At 49.8% G+C, this 16,468-nt stretch overlaps 1 protein-coding gene across 5 annotated transcripts in view; it reads right to left on the bottom strand.

The window, feature by feature from the left end:
* LOC109901687 (oxidation resistance protein 1) overlaps nucleotides 1-16,468 on the bottom strand; it is a 208,585-nt gene that overhangs the window by 132,358 nt on the left and 59,759 nt on the right. The gene's annotated exons all lie outside the window — the stretch shown is intronic.

Here is a 16,468-nt window from a genome sequence, read left to right as displayed (position 1 = left end):
TAGGGAGAGGTAGGGGAGGTAGAGAGAGGTAGGGGAGGTAAAGAGAGGTAGTGGAGGTAGAGAGAGGAAGGGGAGGTAGAGAGAAGTAGGGGAAGTAAAGAGAGGTAGGGGAGGTAGAGAGAGGTAGGGGAGGTAGAGAGAGGTAGGGGAGGTAGAGAGAGGTAGGGGAGGTAAAGAGAGATAGGGGAGGTAGAGAGAGGTAGGGGAGGTAGAGAGAGGTAGGGGAGGTAGAGGGAGGCAGGGGAGGTAAAGAGAAGTAGGAGATGTAGAGAGAGGTAGGGGAGGTAGAGAGAGGTAGGGGAGGTAAAGAGAAGTAGGAGAGGTAGAGAGAGGTAGGGGAGGTAGAGAGAGGTAGGGGAGGTAGAGAGAGGTAGGGGAGGTAAAGAGAAGTAGGAGAGGTAGAGAGAGGTAGGGGAGGTAGAGAAAGGTAGGGGAGGTAGAGAGAGGTAGGGGAGGTAGAGAGAGGTAGGGGAGGTAAAGAGAGGTAGGGGAGGTAGAGAGAAGTAGGGGAGGTAAAGAGAGTAGGGGAGGTAGAGAGAGGTAGGGGAGGTAAAGAGAGGTAGGGGATGTAGAGAGAGGTAGGGGAGGTAGAGAGAGGTAGGGGAGGTAGAGAGAGGTAGGGGAGGTAAGAGAGGTAGGGGAGGTAGAGAGAGGAAGGGGAGGTAGAGAGAAGTAGGGGGGGTAAAGAGAGGTAGGGGAGGTAGAGAGAGTAGGGGAGGTAGAGAGAGGTAGGGGAGGTAAAGAGAGGTAGGGGAGGTAGAGAGAGGAAGGGGAGGTAGAGAGAAGTAGGGGGGGTAAAGAGAGGTAGGGGAGGTAGAGAGAGGTAGGGGGGTAGAGAGAGAGGTAGGGGAGGTAGAGAGAGGTAGGGGAGAGAGAGAAAGGTAGAGGAGAGGAAGGGGAGGTAGTGGAGGTAGAGAGAGGTAGTGGAGGTAGAGAGAGGTAGGGGAGTTAGAGAGAGGTAGAGAGAGGTAGTGGAGGTAGAGAGAGGTAGGGGAGAGAGAGAAAGGTAGAGGAGAGGTAGGGGAGGTAGAGAGTGGAGGTAGAGAGAGGTAGAGAGGTAGAGGAAGGTAGAGGAGAGGTAGGGGAGGTAGAGAGAGGTAGACAGAGGTAGAGGAGAGGTAGAGAAAGGTAGTGGAGAGAGAGAGGTAGAGAGAGGTATGGAGGTAGAGAGAGGTAGGGGAGGTAGAGAGAGGTAGTAAGAGGTACAGAGAGGTAAGGAGAGTTAGGGGAGGTAGTGGGAGGTAGAGAGAGGTAGAGAGAGGTAGTGGAGGTAGAGAGAGGTAGGGGATGTAGTGGGAGGTAGAGAGAGGTAGAGAGAGGTAGTGGAGGTAGAGAGAGGTAGGGGAGGTAGAGAGAGGTAGTGGAGGTAGAGAGAGGTAGAGAGATATAGAGAAATGTAGAGGAGAGGTAGGGAAGGTAGAGAGTGGTAGGGAGGTAGAGAGAGGTAGGGGAGGTAAAGAGAGGTAGGGGAGGTAGAGAGAAGTAGGAGAGTAGAGAGAGGTAGGGGAGGTAGAGAGAGGTAGGGGAGGTAGAGAGAGGTAGGGGAGGTAAGAGAAGTAGGCAGAGGTAGAGAGTGGTAGGGGAGGTAGAGAGAGGTAGGGGAGGTAAGAGAGTAGGGGAGGTAAGAGAAGTAGAGAGGTAGAGAGAGGTAGGGGAGGTAGAGAGAGGTAGGGGAGGTAGAGAGAGTAGGGGAGGTAGAGAGAGTAGGGGAGGTAGAGAGAGGTATGGGAGGTAAAGAGAAGTAGGAGAGGTAGAAGAGAGTTTAGGGGAGGAAGAGTAAGGTAGGGGAGGTAGAGAGAAGTAGGAGAGGTAGAAAAGGGGTAGGGGAAATAGAGGGTAGGGGGAGCGTATAGAGAGGGTAGGGGAGGGTAGAGTAGATGTAGGGGAGGTAGAGGATGTAAGGGGAGGTAGAGAGAGGTAGGGGAGGTAGAGAGAGGTAGGGGAGGTAGAGAGAGGTAGGGGGAGGTAGAGAGAGGTAGGGGAGGTAAAGAGAGGTAGTGAGGTAGAGAGAGAAGGGGAGGTAGAGAGAAGTAGGGGAGTTAGAGAGAGGTTAGGGAGTTAGAGAGAGGTAGGGGGAGGTAAGAGAGGTAGGGGGAGGTAAAGAGAGGGTAGGGGAGGGTAGAGAGAGGAAGGGGAGGTAGAGAGAAGTAGGGGAGGTAAAGAGAGGTAGGGGAGGTAGAGAGTGGTAGGGGAGGTAGAGAGAGGTAGGGGAAGGTAAAGAGAGGTAGGGGAGGAGAGAGAAGTAGGAGAGGTAGAGAGAGGTAGGGGAGGTAGAGAGAGGTAGGGGAGGTAGAGAGAGGTAGGGGAGTAGAGAGAGGTAGGGGAGGTAAAGAGAAGTAGGAGAGGTAGAGAGTGGTAGGGGAGGTAGAGAGAGGTAGGGGAGTAAGAGAGGTAGGGGAGGTAAAGAGAAGTAGGAGAGGTAAGAGAGGTAGGGGAGGTAGAGAGAGGTAGGGAGGTAGAGAGAGGTAGGGGAGGTAGAGAGAGGTATGGGAGGTAAGAGAGTAGGAGAGGTAGAGAGAGGTAGGGAGGTAGAGAGAGGTAGGGGAGGTAAAGAGAGTAGAGAGGTAGAGAGAGGTAGGGGGGTAGAGAGAGGTAGGGGGAGGTAGAGAGAGGTAGGGGAGGTAGAGAGAGGTAGGGGAGGTAAAGAGAAGTAGGGGAGGTTGAGAGAGGAGAGAGAGTAGGGAGGTAGAGAGGTAGGGGAGGTGAGAGAGGTAGGGAGGTAGAGAGAGGTAGGGGAGGTAGAGAGAGGTATGGGAGGTAAAGAGAAGTAGGAGAGAGGTAGAGAAGAGGTAGGAGGTAGAGAGAGGTAGGGAGGTAGAGAGAGTAGGAGAGGTAGAGAGAGGTAGGAGGAGAGGTAGAGAGGTAGGGGGAGGTAGAGAGAGGTAGGGGAGGTAGAGAGAGGTAGGGGAGGTAAGAGAAGTAGGGGAGGTAGAGAGAGGTAGGGGAGGTAGAGAGAGGTAGGGGAGGTAGGAGAGGTAGGGGAGGTAGAGAGAGGTAGGGGAGGTAGAGAGAGGTAGGGGAGGTAGAGAGAGGAGGGGAGGTAAGAGAAGGTAGGGGAGGTAGAGGGAGGTAGGGGAGGTAAAGAGAAGTAGGAGAGGTAGAGAGAGGTAGGGGAGGTAGAGAGAGTAGGGGAGGTAAAGAGAAGTAGGAGAGGTAGAGAGGTAGGGGAGGTAAGAGAGGGTAGGGGAGGTAGAGAGAGGTAGGGAGGTAAAGAGAAGTAGGAGAGGTAGAGAGAGGTAGGGGAGGTAGAGAAAGGTAGGGGAGGTAGAGAGAGGTAGGGGAGTAGAGAGAGGTAGGGGAGGTAAAGAGAGGTAGGGGAGGTAGGAGAAGTAGGGGAGGTAAAGAGAGGTAGGGGAGGTAGAGAGAGGTAGGGGGTAAAGAGAGGTAGGGGATGTGTAGAGAGAGGTAGGGAGGTAGAGAGAGGTAGGGGAGGTAGAGAGAGGTAGGGAGGTAAAGAGAGGTAGGGGAGGTAGAGAGAGGAAGGGGAGGTAGAGAGAAGTAGGGGGGGTAAAGAGAGGTAGGGGAGGTAGAGAGAGGTAGGGGAGGTAGAGAGAGGTAGGGGAGGGGAGGTAAAGAGAGGTAGGAGGGGAGGGGGGGAGGTAAAGGAGGGAGAGAGGTAGGGGAGGTAGAGAGAAGTAGGGGGGGGTAAAGAGAGGTAGGGGAGGTAGAGAGAGGTAGGGGGGGTAGAGAGAGGTAGGGGGGTAGAGAGAGGTAGGGGGAGAGAGAAAGGGTAAGGAGAGGAAGGGGAGGTAGTGGAGGTAGAGAGAGGTAGTGGAGGTAGAGAGAGGTAGGGGAGTTAGAGAGAGGTAGAGAGAGGTAGTGGAGGTAGAGAGAGGTAGGGGAGAGAGAGAAAGGTAGAGGAGAGGTAGGGGAGGTAGAGAGTGGAGGTAGAGAGAGGTAGAGAGGTAGAGAAAGGTAGAGGAGAGGTAGGGGAGGTAGAGAGAGGTAGACAGAGGTAGAGGAGAGGTAGAGAAAGGTAGTGGAGAGAGAGAGGTAGAGAGAGGTAGTGGAGGTAGAGAGAGGTAGGGGAGGTAGAGGAGGTAGTAGAGGTACAGAGAGGTAAAGAGAGTTAGGGAGGTAGTGGAGGTAGAGAGAGGTAGAGAGAGGTAGTGGAGGTAGAGAGAGGTAGGGGATGTAGTGGAGGTAGAGAGAGGTAGAGAGAGGTAGTGGAGGTAGAGAGAGGTAGGGGAGGTAGAGAGAGGTAGTGGAGGTAGAGAGAGGTAGAGAGATATAGAGAAATGTAGAGGAGAGGTAGGGAAGGTAGAGAGTGGTAGGGGAGGTAGAGAGAGGTAGGGGAGGTAAAGAGGTAGGGAGGTAGAGAGAAGTAGGAGAGGTAGAGAGAGTAGGGGAGGTAGAGAGAGGTAGGGGAGGTAGAGAGAGGTAGGGGAGGTAAGAGAGTAGGAAGAGGTAGAGAGTGGTAGGGGAGGTAGAGAGAGGTAGGGGAGGTAAAGAGAGGTAGGGGAGTAAAAGAGAAGTAGGAGAGGTAGAGAGAGTAGGGGAGGTAGAGAGAGGTAGGGGAGGTAGAGAGAGGTAGGGAGGTAGAGAGGTAGGGAGGTAGAGAGAGGTAGGAGGTAAAGAGAAGTAGGAGAGTAGAGAGAGTTAGGGGAGGAAGAGTAAGGTAGGGGAGGTAGAGAGAAGTAGGAGAGGTAGAAAGAGGTAGGGGAAATAGAGGTAGGGGAGGTATAGAGAGGTAGGGGAGGTAGAGAGAGGTAGGGATGTAAGAGAGTAGGGGAGGTAGAGNGGTAGAGAGAGGTAGAGAGAGGTAGGGAGGTAGAGAGAGGTAGTGGAGGTAGAGAGAGGTAGAGAGAGGTTAGAGAGATATAGAGAGAAGGTAGAGGAGAGGTAGGGGAGGTAGAGAGGGTAGGGGAGGTAGAGAGAGGTAGGGGAGGTAAAGAGAGGTAGGGGAAGGTAGAGGGAGAAGTAGGAGAGGTAGAGAGAGGTAGGAGGAGGTAGATAGAGAGGTAGGGGAGGTAGAGAGAGGTAGGGGAGGTAAAGAGAAGTAGGAGAGGTAGAGAGTGGTAGGGAGGTAGAGAGAGGTAGGGGAGGTAAAAGAGAGGTAGGGAGGTAAAGAGAAGTAGGAGAGGTAGAGAGAGGTAGGGGAGGTAGAGAGAGGTAGGGGAGGTAGAGAGAGGTATGGAGGTAAGAGAAGTAGGAGAGGTAGAGAGAGGTAGGGGAGGTAAGAGAGAGGTAGGGGAGGTAGAGAGAGGTAGGAAGGTAGAGAGAGGTAGGGGAGGTAGAGAGGTAGGGGAGGTAGAGAGAGGTAGGGGAGGTAGGAGAGGTAGGGGAGGTAGAGAGAGGTATGGGAGGTAAAGAGAAGTAGGGGAGGTAGAGAGAGGTAGGGGAGGTAGAGAGAGGTAGGGGAGGTAAGAGAAGTAGGAGAGGTAGAGAGAGGTAGGGAGGTAGAGAGAGAGGTAGGGGGAGGTAGAGAGAGGTAGGGGAGGTAGAGAGAGGTAGGGAGAGGTAGAGAGAGGTAGGGGAGGTAGAGAGAGGTAGGGAGGTAGAGAGAGTAGGGGAGGTAAAGGAGGAGGTAGGGGAGGTAGAGAGAGGTAGGGGAGGTAGAGAGAGGTAGGGGAGGTAAAGAGAGGTAGGGAGGTAGAGAGAGGTAGGGGAAGGTAGAGAGAGTAGGGGAGGTAAAGAGAGGTAGGGGAGGTAGAGAGAGGTAGGGGAGGTAGAGAGAGGTAGGGGAGGTAAAGAGAGGTAGGGGAGGTAGAGAGAGGTAGAGGAGGTAGAGAGAGGTAGGAGGGAGGTAGAGAGAGGTAGGGGAGGAAGAGAGAGGAGAGGAGAGGAAGGGGAGGTAGTGGAGGTAAGAGAGAGGTAGTGGAGGTAGAGAGAGGTAGGGGAGTTAGAGAGAGGTAGAGAGAGGTAGTGGAGGTAGAGAGAGGTAGGGGAGAGAGAGAAAGGTAGAGGAGAGGAAGGGGAGGTAGTGGAGGTAGAGAGAGGTAGTGGAGGTAGAGAGAGGTAGGGGAGTTAGAGAGAGTAGAGAGAGTAGTGGAGGTAGAGAGAGGTAGGGGAGAGAGAGAAAGGTAGAGGAGAGGTAGGGGAGGTAGAGAGTGGAGGTAGAGAGAGGTAGAGAGGTAGAGAAAGGTAGAGGAGAGGTAGGGGAGGTAGAGAGAGGTAGACAGAGGTAGAGGAGAGGTAGAGAAAGGTAGTGGAGAGAGAGAGGTAGAGAGAGGTAGTGGAGGTAGAGAGAGGTAGGGGAGGTAGAGAGAGGTAGTAGAGGTACAGAGAGGTAAAGGAGAGTTAGGGAGGTAGTGGAGGTAGAGAGAGGTAGAGAGAGGGTAGTGGAGGTAGAGAGAGGTAGGGGATGTAGTGGAGGTAGAGAGAGGTAGAGAGAGGTAGAGAGAGGTAGGGGAGGTAGAGAGAGGGTAGTGGAGGTAGAGAGAGGTAGAGAGATATAGAGAAATGTAGAGGAGAGGTAGGGAAGGTAGAGAGTGGTAGGGGAGGTAGAGAGAGGTAGGGGAGGTAAAGAGAGGTAGGGGAGGTAGAGAGAAGTAGGAGAGGTAGAGAGAGGTAGGGGAGGTAGAGAGAGGTAGGGGAGGTAAAGAGAGGTAGGGGAGGTAAAGAGAAGTAGGAGAGGTAGAGAGAGGTAGGGGAGGTAGAGAGAGGTAGGGGAGGTAGAGAGAGGTATGGGAGGTAAAGAGAAGTAGGAGAGGTAGAGAGAGGTAGGGGAGGTAGAGAGAGGTAGGGGAGGTAAAGAGAAGTAGGAGAGGTAGAGAGAGGTAGGGGAGGTAGAGAGAGGTAGGGGGAGGTAGAGAGAGGTAGGGGAGGTAGAGAGAGGTAGGGGAGGTAAAGAGAAGTAGGGGAGGTTGAGAGAGGTAGGGGAGGTAGAGAGAGGTAGGGGAGGTAGAGAGAGGTAGGGGAGGTAGAGAGAGGTATGGGAGGTAAAGAGAAGTAGGAGAGGTAGAGAGAGGTAGGGGAGGTAGAGAGAGGTAGGGGAGGTAAAGAGAAGTAGGAGAGGTAGAGAGAGGTAGGGGAGGTAGAGAGAGGTAGGGGGAGGTAGAGAGAGGTAGGGGGAGGTAGAGAAAGGTAGGGGAGGTAGAGAGAGGTAGGGGAGGTAGAGAGAGGTAGGGGAGGTAAGAGAGGTAGGGGAGGTAGAGAGAAGTAGGGGAGGTAAAGAGAGGTAGGGGAGGTAGAGAGAGGTAGGGGAGGTAGAGAGAGGTAGGGGAGGTAAAGAGAGGGTAGGGGATGTAGAGAGAGGTAGGGGAGGTAGAGAGAGAGTAGGGGAGGTAAGGAGAGGTAGGGGAGGTAGAGAGAGGAAGGGGAGGTAGAGAGAAGTAGGGGGGGTAAAGAGAGGTAGGGGGAAGATAGAGAGAGGTAGGGAGGTAGAGAGAGGTAGGGGAGGTAAAGAGAGGTAGGGGAGGTAGAGAGAGGAAGGGGAGGGTAGAGAGAAGTAGGGGGGGTAAAAGAGAGGTAGGGGAGGTAGAGAGAGGTAGGGGGGTAGAGAGAGGTAGGGAGGTAAAGAGAGGTAGGGGGAGGTAGAGAGAGGTAGGGAGGTAGAGAGAGGTAGGGGAGATTAAGAGAGGTAGGGGAGGTAGAGAGAGGTAGGGGAGGAAGAGAGATGTAGTGGATGTAGAGAGAGGTAGTGGAGGTAGAGAGAGGTAGGGGAGAGAGAGAAAGGTAGAGGAGAGGTAGGGGAGGTAGTGGAGGTAGAGAGAGGTAGGGGGATGTAGTGGAGGTAGAGAGAGGTAGAGAGAGGGAGTGGAGGTAGTGAGAGGTAGGGGAGGTAGAGAGAGGTAGTGGAGGTAGAGAGAGGTAGAGAGATATAGAGAAATGTAGAGGAGAGGTAGGGAAGGTAGAGAAAGGTAGAGGAGAGGTAGGGGAGGTAGTGGAGGTAGAGAGAGGTAGGGGAGGTAGAGAGAGGTAGGGGAGGTAAAGAGAGGTAGGGGAGGTAGAGAGAGGAAGGGGAGGTAGAGAGAAGTAGGGGGGTAAAGAGAGGTAGGGGAGATAGAGAGAGGTAGGGGAGGTAGAGAGAGGTAGGGGAGGTAAAGAGAGGTAGGGGAGGTAGAGAGAGGAAGGGGAGGTAGAGAGAAGTAGGGGGGGTAAGAGAGGTAGGGGAGGTAGAGAGAGGTAGGGGGGGTAGAGAGAGGTAGGGAGGTAAAGAGAGGTAGGGGAGGTAGAGAGAGGTAGGGGAGGTAGAGAGAGGTAGGGGAGATTAAGAGAGGTAGGGGAGGTAGAGAGAGGTAGGGGAGGAAGAGAGATGTAGTGGATGTAGAGAGAGGTAGTGGAGGTAGAGAGAGGTAGGGGAGAGAGAGAAAGGTAGAGGAGAGGTAGGGGAGGTAGTGGAGGTAGAGAGAGTAGAGAGAGGTAGTGGAGGTAGAGAGAGGTAGGGGATGTAGTGGAGGTAGAGAGAGGTAGAGAGAGGGAGTGGAGGTAGTGAGAGGTAGGGAGGTAGAGAGAGGTAGTGGAGGTAGAGAGAGGTAGAGAGATATAGAGAAATGTAGAGGAGAGGTAGGGAAGGTAGAGAAAGGTAGAGGAGAGGTAGGGGAGGTAGTGGAGGTAGAGAGAGGTAGTGGAGGTAGAGAGAGGTAGGGGAGTTAGAGAGAGGTAGAGAGAGGTAGTGGAGGTAGGAAGAGGTAGGGGAGAGAGAGAAAGGTAGAGGAGAGGTAGGGGAGGTAGTGGAGGTAGAGAGAGGTAGAGAGAGGTAGACAGAGGTAGAGGAGAGGTAGGGGAGGTAGAGAAAGGTAGAGGAGAGGTAGGGGAGGTAGAGAGAGGTAGGGGAGAGAGAGAAAGGTAGAGGAGAGGAAGGGGAGGTAGTGGAGGTAGGAGAGGTAGTGGAGGTAGAGAGAGGTAGGGGAGTTAGAGAGAGGTAGAGAGAGGTAGTGGAGGTAGGAAGAGGTAGGGGAGAGAGAGAAAAGGTAGAGGAGAGGTAGGGGAGGTAGAGAGTGGAGGTAGAGAGAGGTAGAGAGGTAGAGAAAGGTAGAGGAGAGGTAGGGGAGGTAGAGAGAGGTATACAGAGGTAGAGGAGAGGTAGAGAAAGGTAGTGGAGAGAGAGAGGTAGAGAGAGGTAGTGGAGGTAGAGAGAGGTAGGGGAGGTAGAGAGAGGTAGTAGAGGTACAGAGAGGTAAAGGAGAGTTAGGGGAGGTAGTGGAGGTAGAGAGAGGTAGAGAGAGGTAGTAGAGGTAGAGAGAGGTAGGGGATGTAGTGGAGGTAGAGAGAGGTAGAGAGAGGTAGTGGAGGTAGAGAGAGGTAGGGGAGGTAGAGAGAGGTAGTGGAGGTAGAGAGAGGTAGAGAGATATAGAGAAATGTAGAGGAGAGGTAGGGAAGGTAGAGAAAGGTAGAGGAGAGGTAGGGGAGGTAGTGGAGATAGAGAGAGGTAGAGAGAGGTAGTGGAGGTAGAGAGAGGTAGGGGAGAGAGAGAAAGGTAGAGGAGAGGTAGGGGAGGTAGTGGAGGTAGAGAGAGGTAGTGGAGGTAGAGAGAGGTAGGGGAGTTAGAGAGAGGTAGAGAGAGGTAGACAGAGGTAGAGGAGAGGTAGGGGAGGTAGAGAAAGGTAGAGGAGAGTCAGGGAGAGTGAGACAGAGTAACTGATATGAGCATAGACACTTCCAAATTGCATTTATAGTTCATATTGATATACAAATATATATCCAGTGTCTGTGGAGCAAGCAGAAATTAAACCAACCATAACCTTGATGTTTCCAGCACCACGCTCTAACTAACCCAGTGAGGCATTGGAACCAGTGGGGATGAGTTAGGGTGAGGTAGAGAGGGGCGTGAGGTAGAGAGAAGCTAAGGGTGAGGTATTGAGCGTTATGGGAGAGGTAGAAATAGCTAGGCGTGAGGGAGTAATTGCAGTGGCAGAGGCCAGGGCAGGTCCAGACAGAGCACCTCAGTGAGCAGAGCAACTCTGAATCTACACTTCTACAGCACCACACAGCACCTCCGTGTAAATCCTTGTGATGACAGCCAATGTGTCACATTCCCTTTCTAATTGAGGAGGTGGAGGGGAACAACCAGTCAGCCTAGCAACAGTTAATCAGCTCAGCTCAGATCCTAAACACTAGAAACCAACCACTGCAGTAAGAGCCCCAGAGATCACAGTCCACAGACCGACTAGAGAGGGATGAAATATAGACCCTGCCAAGCGGAACAGAGCTGTACTGCACTGGCCTGCTTACCCATCTACCCTCATGGTTTGAACAATGCTGGAAAGGACATGTGCAATGTCAAAGGATGTGAAAAGAAAATATCCAAGCTGGCACAGTACAGTTCAGGTCAGAACCCTAACCCAAGGCAGGCTTCCGTAGTCCATTCTGTCAACAACATCACTTGACCACAACAATCAATCAGATGGCATCTTTTCATCATCCTACTATTCCATCACATCATCATGCCTTATTAGTTTGATCCAAATAGGTCAAGCCTCCCTGCCTTACACAACCTGTCTTTACTGCATGATGTGCAGTACACTGCTTACAACCTGAGATTGAGACAGTAAGGTACTGTATACTACTATATGGGAGTTCCAGGAATACACATTGTATAATATTTGTCTATCTGATATCAGTACCCTCTCTCTCTATACCCCCAAATCTCTGTCAAATCTGTCTGTCTGTGTATGTCTTTTCTCTCTCTGATGAGTCACCTCCCCAGCCCATCGGGAGGGAGCTGGGAACAGAACAGAACAGAACAGAATAGAACAGAACGGGGGATAAAGTTGTGATGTGAATTTAACGGCAGTCAGTCAGGGAAGAGACGGATGGAAAAAAACTGTTTATTTAAAGAAGACGTCAGACCAGTGGGCACAATTAGTCAAGAACCATTATTAACAGAAGCTTCAATGAGATTTAACTGATGCCAAGGGAGGGATACATCTCTATAAATGTGCGTGCGCGTGTGTGTGTGTGTGTGTGTGTGTGTGTGTGTGTGTGTGTGTTTGTGCGTGCGTGCGTGCGTTGTAACCCTAACCAAGTATGGGAACCTCTGAACCAGAATGATTACATAATAATGTATAAATAAAATAAACTAGGCCTATAAACTATGCCTACGCTGCCTTGTATGCCATTACACTGAAAAAACATTGTAGGCTATTCAGTTAAAATAACTAACGAGAGCCTAAGCGCAGGCTATAATACAAATTATAATCTTAACTGGTGCTTTTAAAACTATAATTTTATGAGGCGCAGCCAGGAACTACTTCTGTACGATGGCGAGTGGGTGGGGTTGTCACGACTTCCACCGAAGCTGGTCCCTCTCCTTGTTCGGGCGGCGTTCAGCGGTCGACGTCACCGGCTTTCTAGCCACCACCGATCCATGTTTCATTTTTCCTTTTGTTTTGTCTGTTTACACACCTGGTTCCCATCTCATAATTATGTTCCTTATTTAACCCTCTGGTTTCCCTTTCTGTTTAGTAATCCTCGGATGGGTCCACAGTGTCTCCTGACCCCTCCTGTCTCAGCCTCCAGTATTTATGCTGCAGTAGTTTATGTGTCGGGGGGCTAGGGTCAGTTTGTTATATCTGGAGTACTTCTCCTGTCCTATTCGGTGTCCTGTGTGAATCTAAGTGTGCGTTCTCTAATTCTCTCCTTCTCTCTCTCGGAGGACCTGAGCCCTAGGACCATGCCCCAGGATTACCTGACATGATGACTCCTTGCTGTCCCCAGTCCACCTGGCCGTGCTGCTGCTCCAGTTTCAACTGTTCTGCCTTATTATTATACGACCATGCTGGTCATTTATGAACATTTGAACATCTTGGCCATGTTCTGTTATAATCTCCACCCGGCATAGCCAGAAGAGGACTGGCCACCCCACATATGCTCTCTCTAATTCTCTCTTTTTTCTCTCTCTCGGAGGACCTGAGCCCTAGGACCATGCCCCAGGACTACCTGACATGATGACTCCTTGCTGTCCCCAGTCCATCTGACCGTGCTGCTGCTCCAGTTTCAACTGTTCTGCCTTATTATTATACGACCATGCTGGTCATTTATGAACATTTGAACATCTTGGCCATGTTCTGTTATAATCTCCACCCGGCATAGCCAGAAGAGGACTGGCCACCCCACATAGCCTGGTTCCTCTCTAGGTCTCTTCCTAGGTTTTGGCCTTTCTAGGGAGTTTTTCCTAGCCACCGTGCTTCTACACCTGCATTGCTTGCTGTTCGGGGTTTTAGGCTGGGTTTCTGTACAGCACTTTGAGATATCAGCTGATGTACGAAGGGCTATATAAATAAATTTGATTTGATTTGATTTTGTGCGTGATTGTCTTTCGTGTATTCCAGTGTGTTGTTCTTTGAGTCCTGTTTTGTCCTTGTTTGGAACGGGATTTTGATACGTTTTGGATTGCGTAAATCAGAGTTTGTTACTCTTACCTGTGTCCTGCGCCTGACTCCTTCGATATCTTTGACAGGGGTAGATAAACCAGAATTGGGGGATCCTCCGTTATCATTTATAACTCAAATTCAGGATAATTTTGGCTTCACAGTCAATGACAACGGCGATGGACAGAGAGTTGTGGATAAAACGTGAGCATAATGTCGCCACTGCTCAACCAGAATATGCAGAGTAACGAGAAGAGCTCGTTACAGCTTGTTGTTGTGGTTATCATAGAGCCTCCGTGTGTGGCAAAGCAAATTAGGAGATTATCTTTTTATTTTCACCTTTATTTAACCAGGTAAACTAGTTGAGAACAAGTTGTCATTTACAACTGCGACCTGGTCAAGATAAAGCAAAGCAGTGTGAACAGACAACAACACAGAGTTACACATGGAATGAACAAAACATACAGTCAATAATACAGTAGAAAAGTAGAAAAAAGAAAACAAAGTCTATACAGTGAGTGCAAATCAGGTCAAATAAGGGAGTTAAGGCAATAAATAGGCCATGGTGGCGTAGTAATTACAATATGGCAATTAAACACTGGAATGGTAGGTGTGCAAAAGATGGATGTGCAAGTAGAGATACTGTTGTGCAAAAGGAGCAAAAATAAATAAATACAGTATGGGGATGAGGTAGATAGATGGGCTGTATACAGATGGGCTATGTACAGGTGCAGTGATCTGTGAGCTTCTCTGACAGCTGGTTCTTAAAGCTAGTGAGGGAGATGGGAATCTCCAGCTTCAGTGATTTTTGCAGTTCGTTCCAGTCAGTGGCAGCAGAGAACTGGAAGGAAAGGTGACCAAAGGAGGAATTGGCTTTGGGGGTGACCAGTGAGATATACCTGCTGGAGCGCGTGCTACGAGTGGGTGCTGCTATGGTGACCAGCGAGATTTTTTTATTAATTTTTTATTTCACCTTTATTTAACCAGGTAGGCTAGTTGAGAACAAGTTCTCATTTGCAACTGCGACCTGACCAAGATAAAGCATAGCAGTGTGAACAGACAACACAGAGTTACACATGGAGTAAACAATTAACAAGTCAATAACACAGTAGAAAAAAAGAGAGTGTATATACATTGTGTGCAAAAGGCATGAGGAGGTAGGCGAATAATTACAGTTTTGCAGATTAACACTGGAGTGATAAATGATCAGATGGTCATGTACAGGTAGAGATATTGGTGTGCAAAAGAGCAGAAAAGTAAATAAATAAAAACAGTATGGGGATGAGGTAGGTAAAAATGGGTGGGCTATTTACCGATAGACTATGTACAGAGATAAGGCGGGGCTTTACCTAGCTTTACCTAGCAGAGACTTGTAGATAACCAGTAGCCAGTGGGTTTGGCGATGAATAGGTTGCAGTGGTGAGTAGTGTATGGGGCTTTGGTGGCAAAACGGATGGCACTGTGATAGACTACATCCAGTTTGCTGAGTAGAGAGTTGGAGGCTATTTTATAGATGACATCGCTGAAGTCAAGGATCGGTAGGATGGTCAGTTTTACGAGGGTATGTTTGGCAGCATGAGTGAAGGAAGCTTTGATGCGAAATAGGAAGCCGATTCTAGATTTAATTTTTGATTGGAGATGCTTAATGTGAGTCTGGAAGGAGAGTTTACAGTCGAGCCAGACAGCCGTCCAGAGTAGTGATGCTTGATGGGCGGGCAGGTGCGGGCAATGATCGGTTGAATAGCATGCATTTAGTTTTATTTGCATTTAAGAGCAGTTGGAGGCCACGGAAGGAGAGTTGTAATGGCATTGAAGCTCGTCTGGAGGTTAGTTAACAGTGTCCAAAGAAGGGCCAGAAGTATACAGAATGGAGCAAGAGACATCAATGATGTCGCAGCAAGAGCGACATCATTGATGTATACAGAGAAGAGAGTCGGCCCGAGAATTGAACCCTCTGGCACCCCCATAGAGACTGCCAGAGGTCCCGGACAACAGGCCCTCCGATTTAACACACTGAGCTCTATCAGATAAGTAGTTGGTGAACCAGGCGAGGCAATCATTTGAGAAACCAAGGTTGTAGTTAGCTGGCTAGTTTATGTTGGAGAGATTCCAGTAATAGAGGCAAAGAAAAATACTTTAGAGAAAAAGCAGGTCCACACCACATTGGGTGAGGCGGGTTGCAGGAGAGTATTTTGATGTAAGGGTTTAGAAAAATATTAAAAGATATGTGGAGAAAAATATATAAAAATATACATGGGACACGACAAGACGAAGGACAAATACGTCTGACTGCTACGCCATCTAATCAGTGGACGATGGGATTAAAATGATGTAATTAAAAGCTAAACGAGAAGGATATGCTAAAACTGAAAAGTAGGTAGGCTGCTACTATCTGAGGTGGTTATTTGTAAATGGACAGTAGAAAGTGCATGCAGCCTAGCTAGTTGAGCTAGGTTAGATAAATAACTTCTCTTCTTTTGATGCAGTCAGGACAGGTACTACGTAATCATGTTATGATGATAAATAACCGAGCTATGACAAGTTAGAAGTTATTAGCGCGAGTCGGCTTGGTTTGGTGGGTTGCTGACTCTCCCTCCCTCCTACTTGCTCACAGTACACACCGCAAGGCCCCTCCTCCGCCTGCTAGAGCGGCACTACTCATTCCCTTGATGTTTTATCAGCTCAGGTTAATAAAGTAGTTTACAAATTGAAATTTCTGCTGCTTCTAGTTGTCCTCAGGTCCGTTGGGAACGAGTCTCTATATTAAAACATGTATTTATGCGTAACGGGTCTGGTGGAAAAGCCCCAGGTCCATTTCGGGAACAGGTCCACATTTTTGGACCCGTGAAGACCTCTACTTTAGAGGCCCAACATAACAATCCACGTCACAACAGACAACGCCAAGGACATTGTGAATGTGGTCACAGAAACTAGACTTGGGCCACAAATAGTGTGCTTTTTAGTTTAGAAGTGCACTGCATAGGGAATAGGGTGCCATTTGGAAGTCAACCGAGGAGAACCCATCCAATCACTTCAGCTTTGCCAAGCCACTTTCTTCACTTTCTGCTAGTGTTTTGGGGTTGAGAATAGAGAGAGCTCCCAGGTCTGTGTAAGAATCAGTGTTGATGTACTACGTTGGCTAGCTTAGCCTTCCACTAAACCCAACCATCTCAGTGGCTGAGATGATCTAACAGGCGCCGGCCTTCTGGCCAATACCACACACCCTCACCCTCTCCTCACTTTGGGCAACTGAAAGTTTGGTGGAGGAGGCCCCTTAGTTCCAGTGAAGGGACATCTTAACGCTACAGCATACAATGACATTGTAGACGATCCTTTGCTTCCAACTTTGTGGCAACAGTTTAGGGAATGCTCTTTCCTCTTTCAGCATGACAATGCACTCGTGCACAAAGCGAGGTCCATACAGAAATGGTTTGTCGAGATCGGTGTGGAAGAACTTGACTGGCCTGCACAGAGCCCTGATCTCAACCCCATAAAACACCTTTGGGATGAATTGGAGCGCCGACTGCGAGCCAGGCCTAATCGCCCAACATCAGTGCCCGACCTCACTAATGCTCTTGTGGCTGAATGTAAGCAAGCCCCCGCAGCAATGTTCCAACATCTAGTGGAAAGCCTTCCCAGAAGAGTGGAGGCAGTGAAAGAAGCAAAGGGGGGACCAACTCCATATTAATGCTCATGATTTTGGAATGAGATGTTCGACGAGCAGATGTCCACATACTTTTGGTAATCCAGGGTATTTAAACATACTACATAGCTGAATCCACTAATTTGAAGGGGTGTCCACATGCTTTTCTATCTATAGATCTATAGTGTATTTCAACACCTGTCCTTGTTATTGCCCATACAGTGATGTGACTGTATTGTTTACTATATGAGAGCTTTGTGTCTCGAGACACCATGTGTAGAGGCTTTTCATCATCGTAAAATATTACCTTCAGAAAACCTTCACAAAGGCATCTGGCTCATAAATAAATCAAAACTACATGCACCAGAATGCACCAGGTGTACCTATCACTCCTTGATAGAGCTCCCTGGTGATTCTCTGTGTTTTATAGCCTTTTAGAAGGTTCTGAGCATTCCATCTCCTCCCATAGATCACGCAGGTCAGACCCCCAGTAAGGTCAGATCCCCAGTTAGAAAAACATCCACTTTGGGCAACGTGGTAAATGAAAAAAGATTCCTAGTTAAATGGATCC

The sequence above is a fragment of the Oncorhynchus kisutch genome, linkage group LG13 (genome assembly GCF_002021735.2).
Source record: "Oncorhynchus kisutch isolate 150728-3 linkage group LG13, Okis_V2, whole genome shotgun sequence".
NCBI classification, from domain to species: Eukaryota; Metazoa; Chordata; class Actinopteri; order Salmoniformes; family Salmonidae; genus Oncorhynchus; species Oncorhynchus kisutch.
Note: the sequence above shows the minus strand (reverse complement) of the source record. Positions and strands in the feature narration are given on the sequence as shown.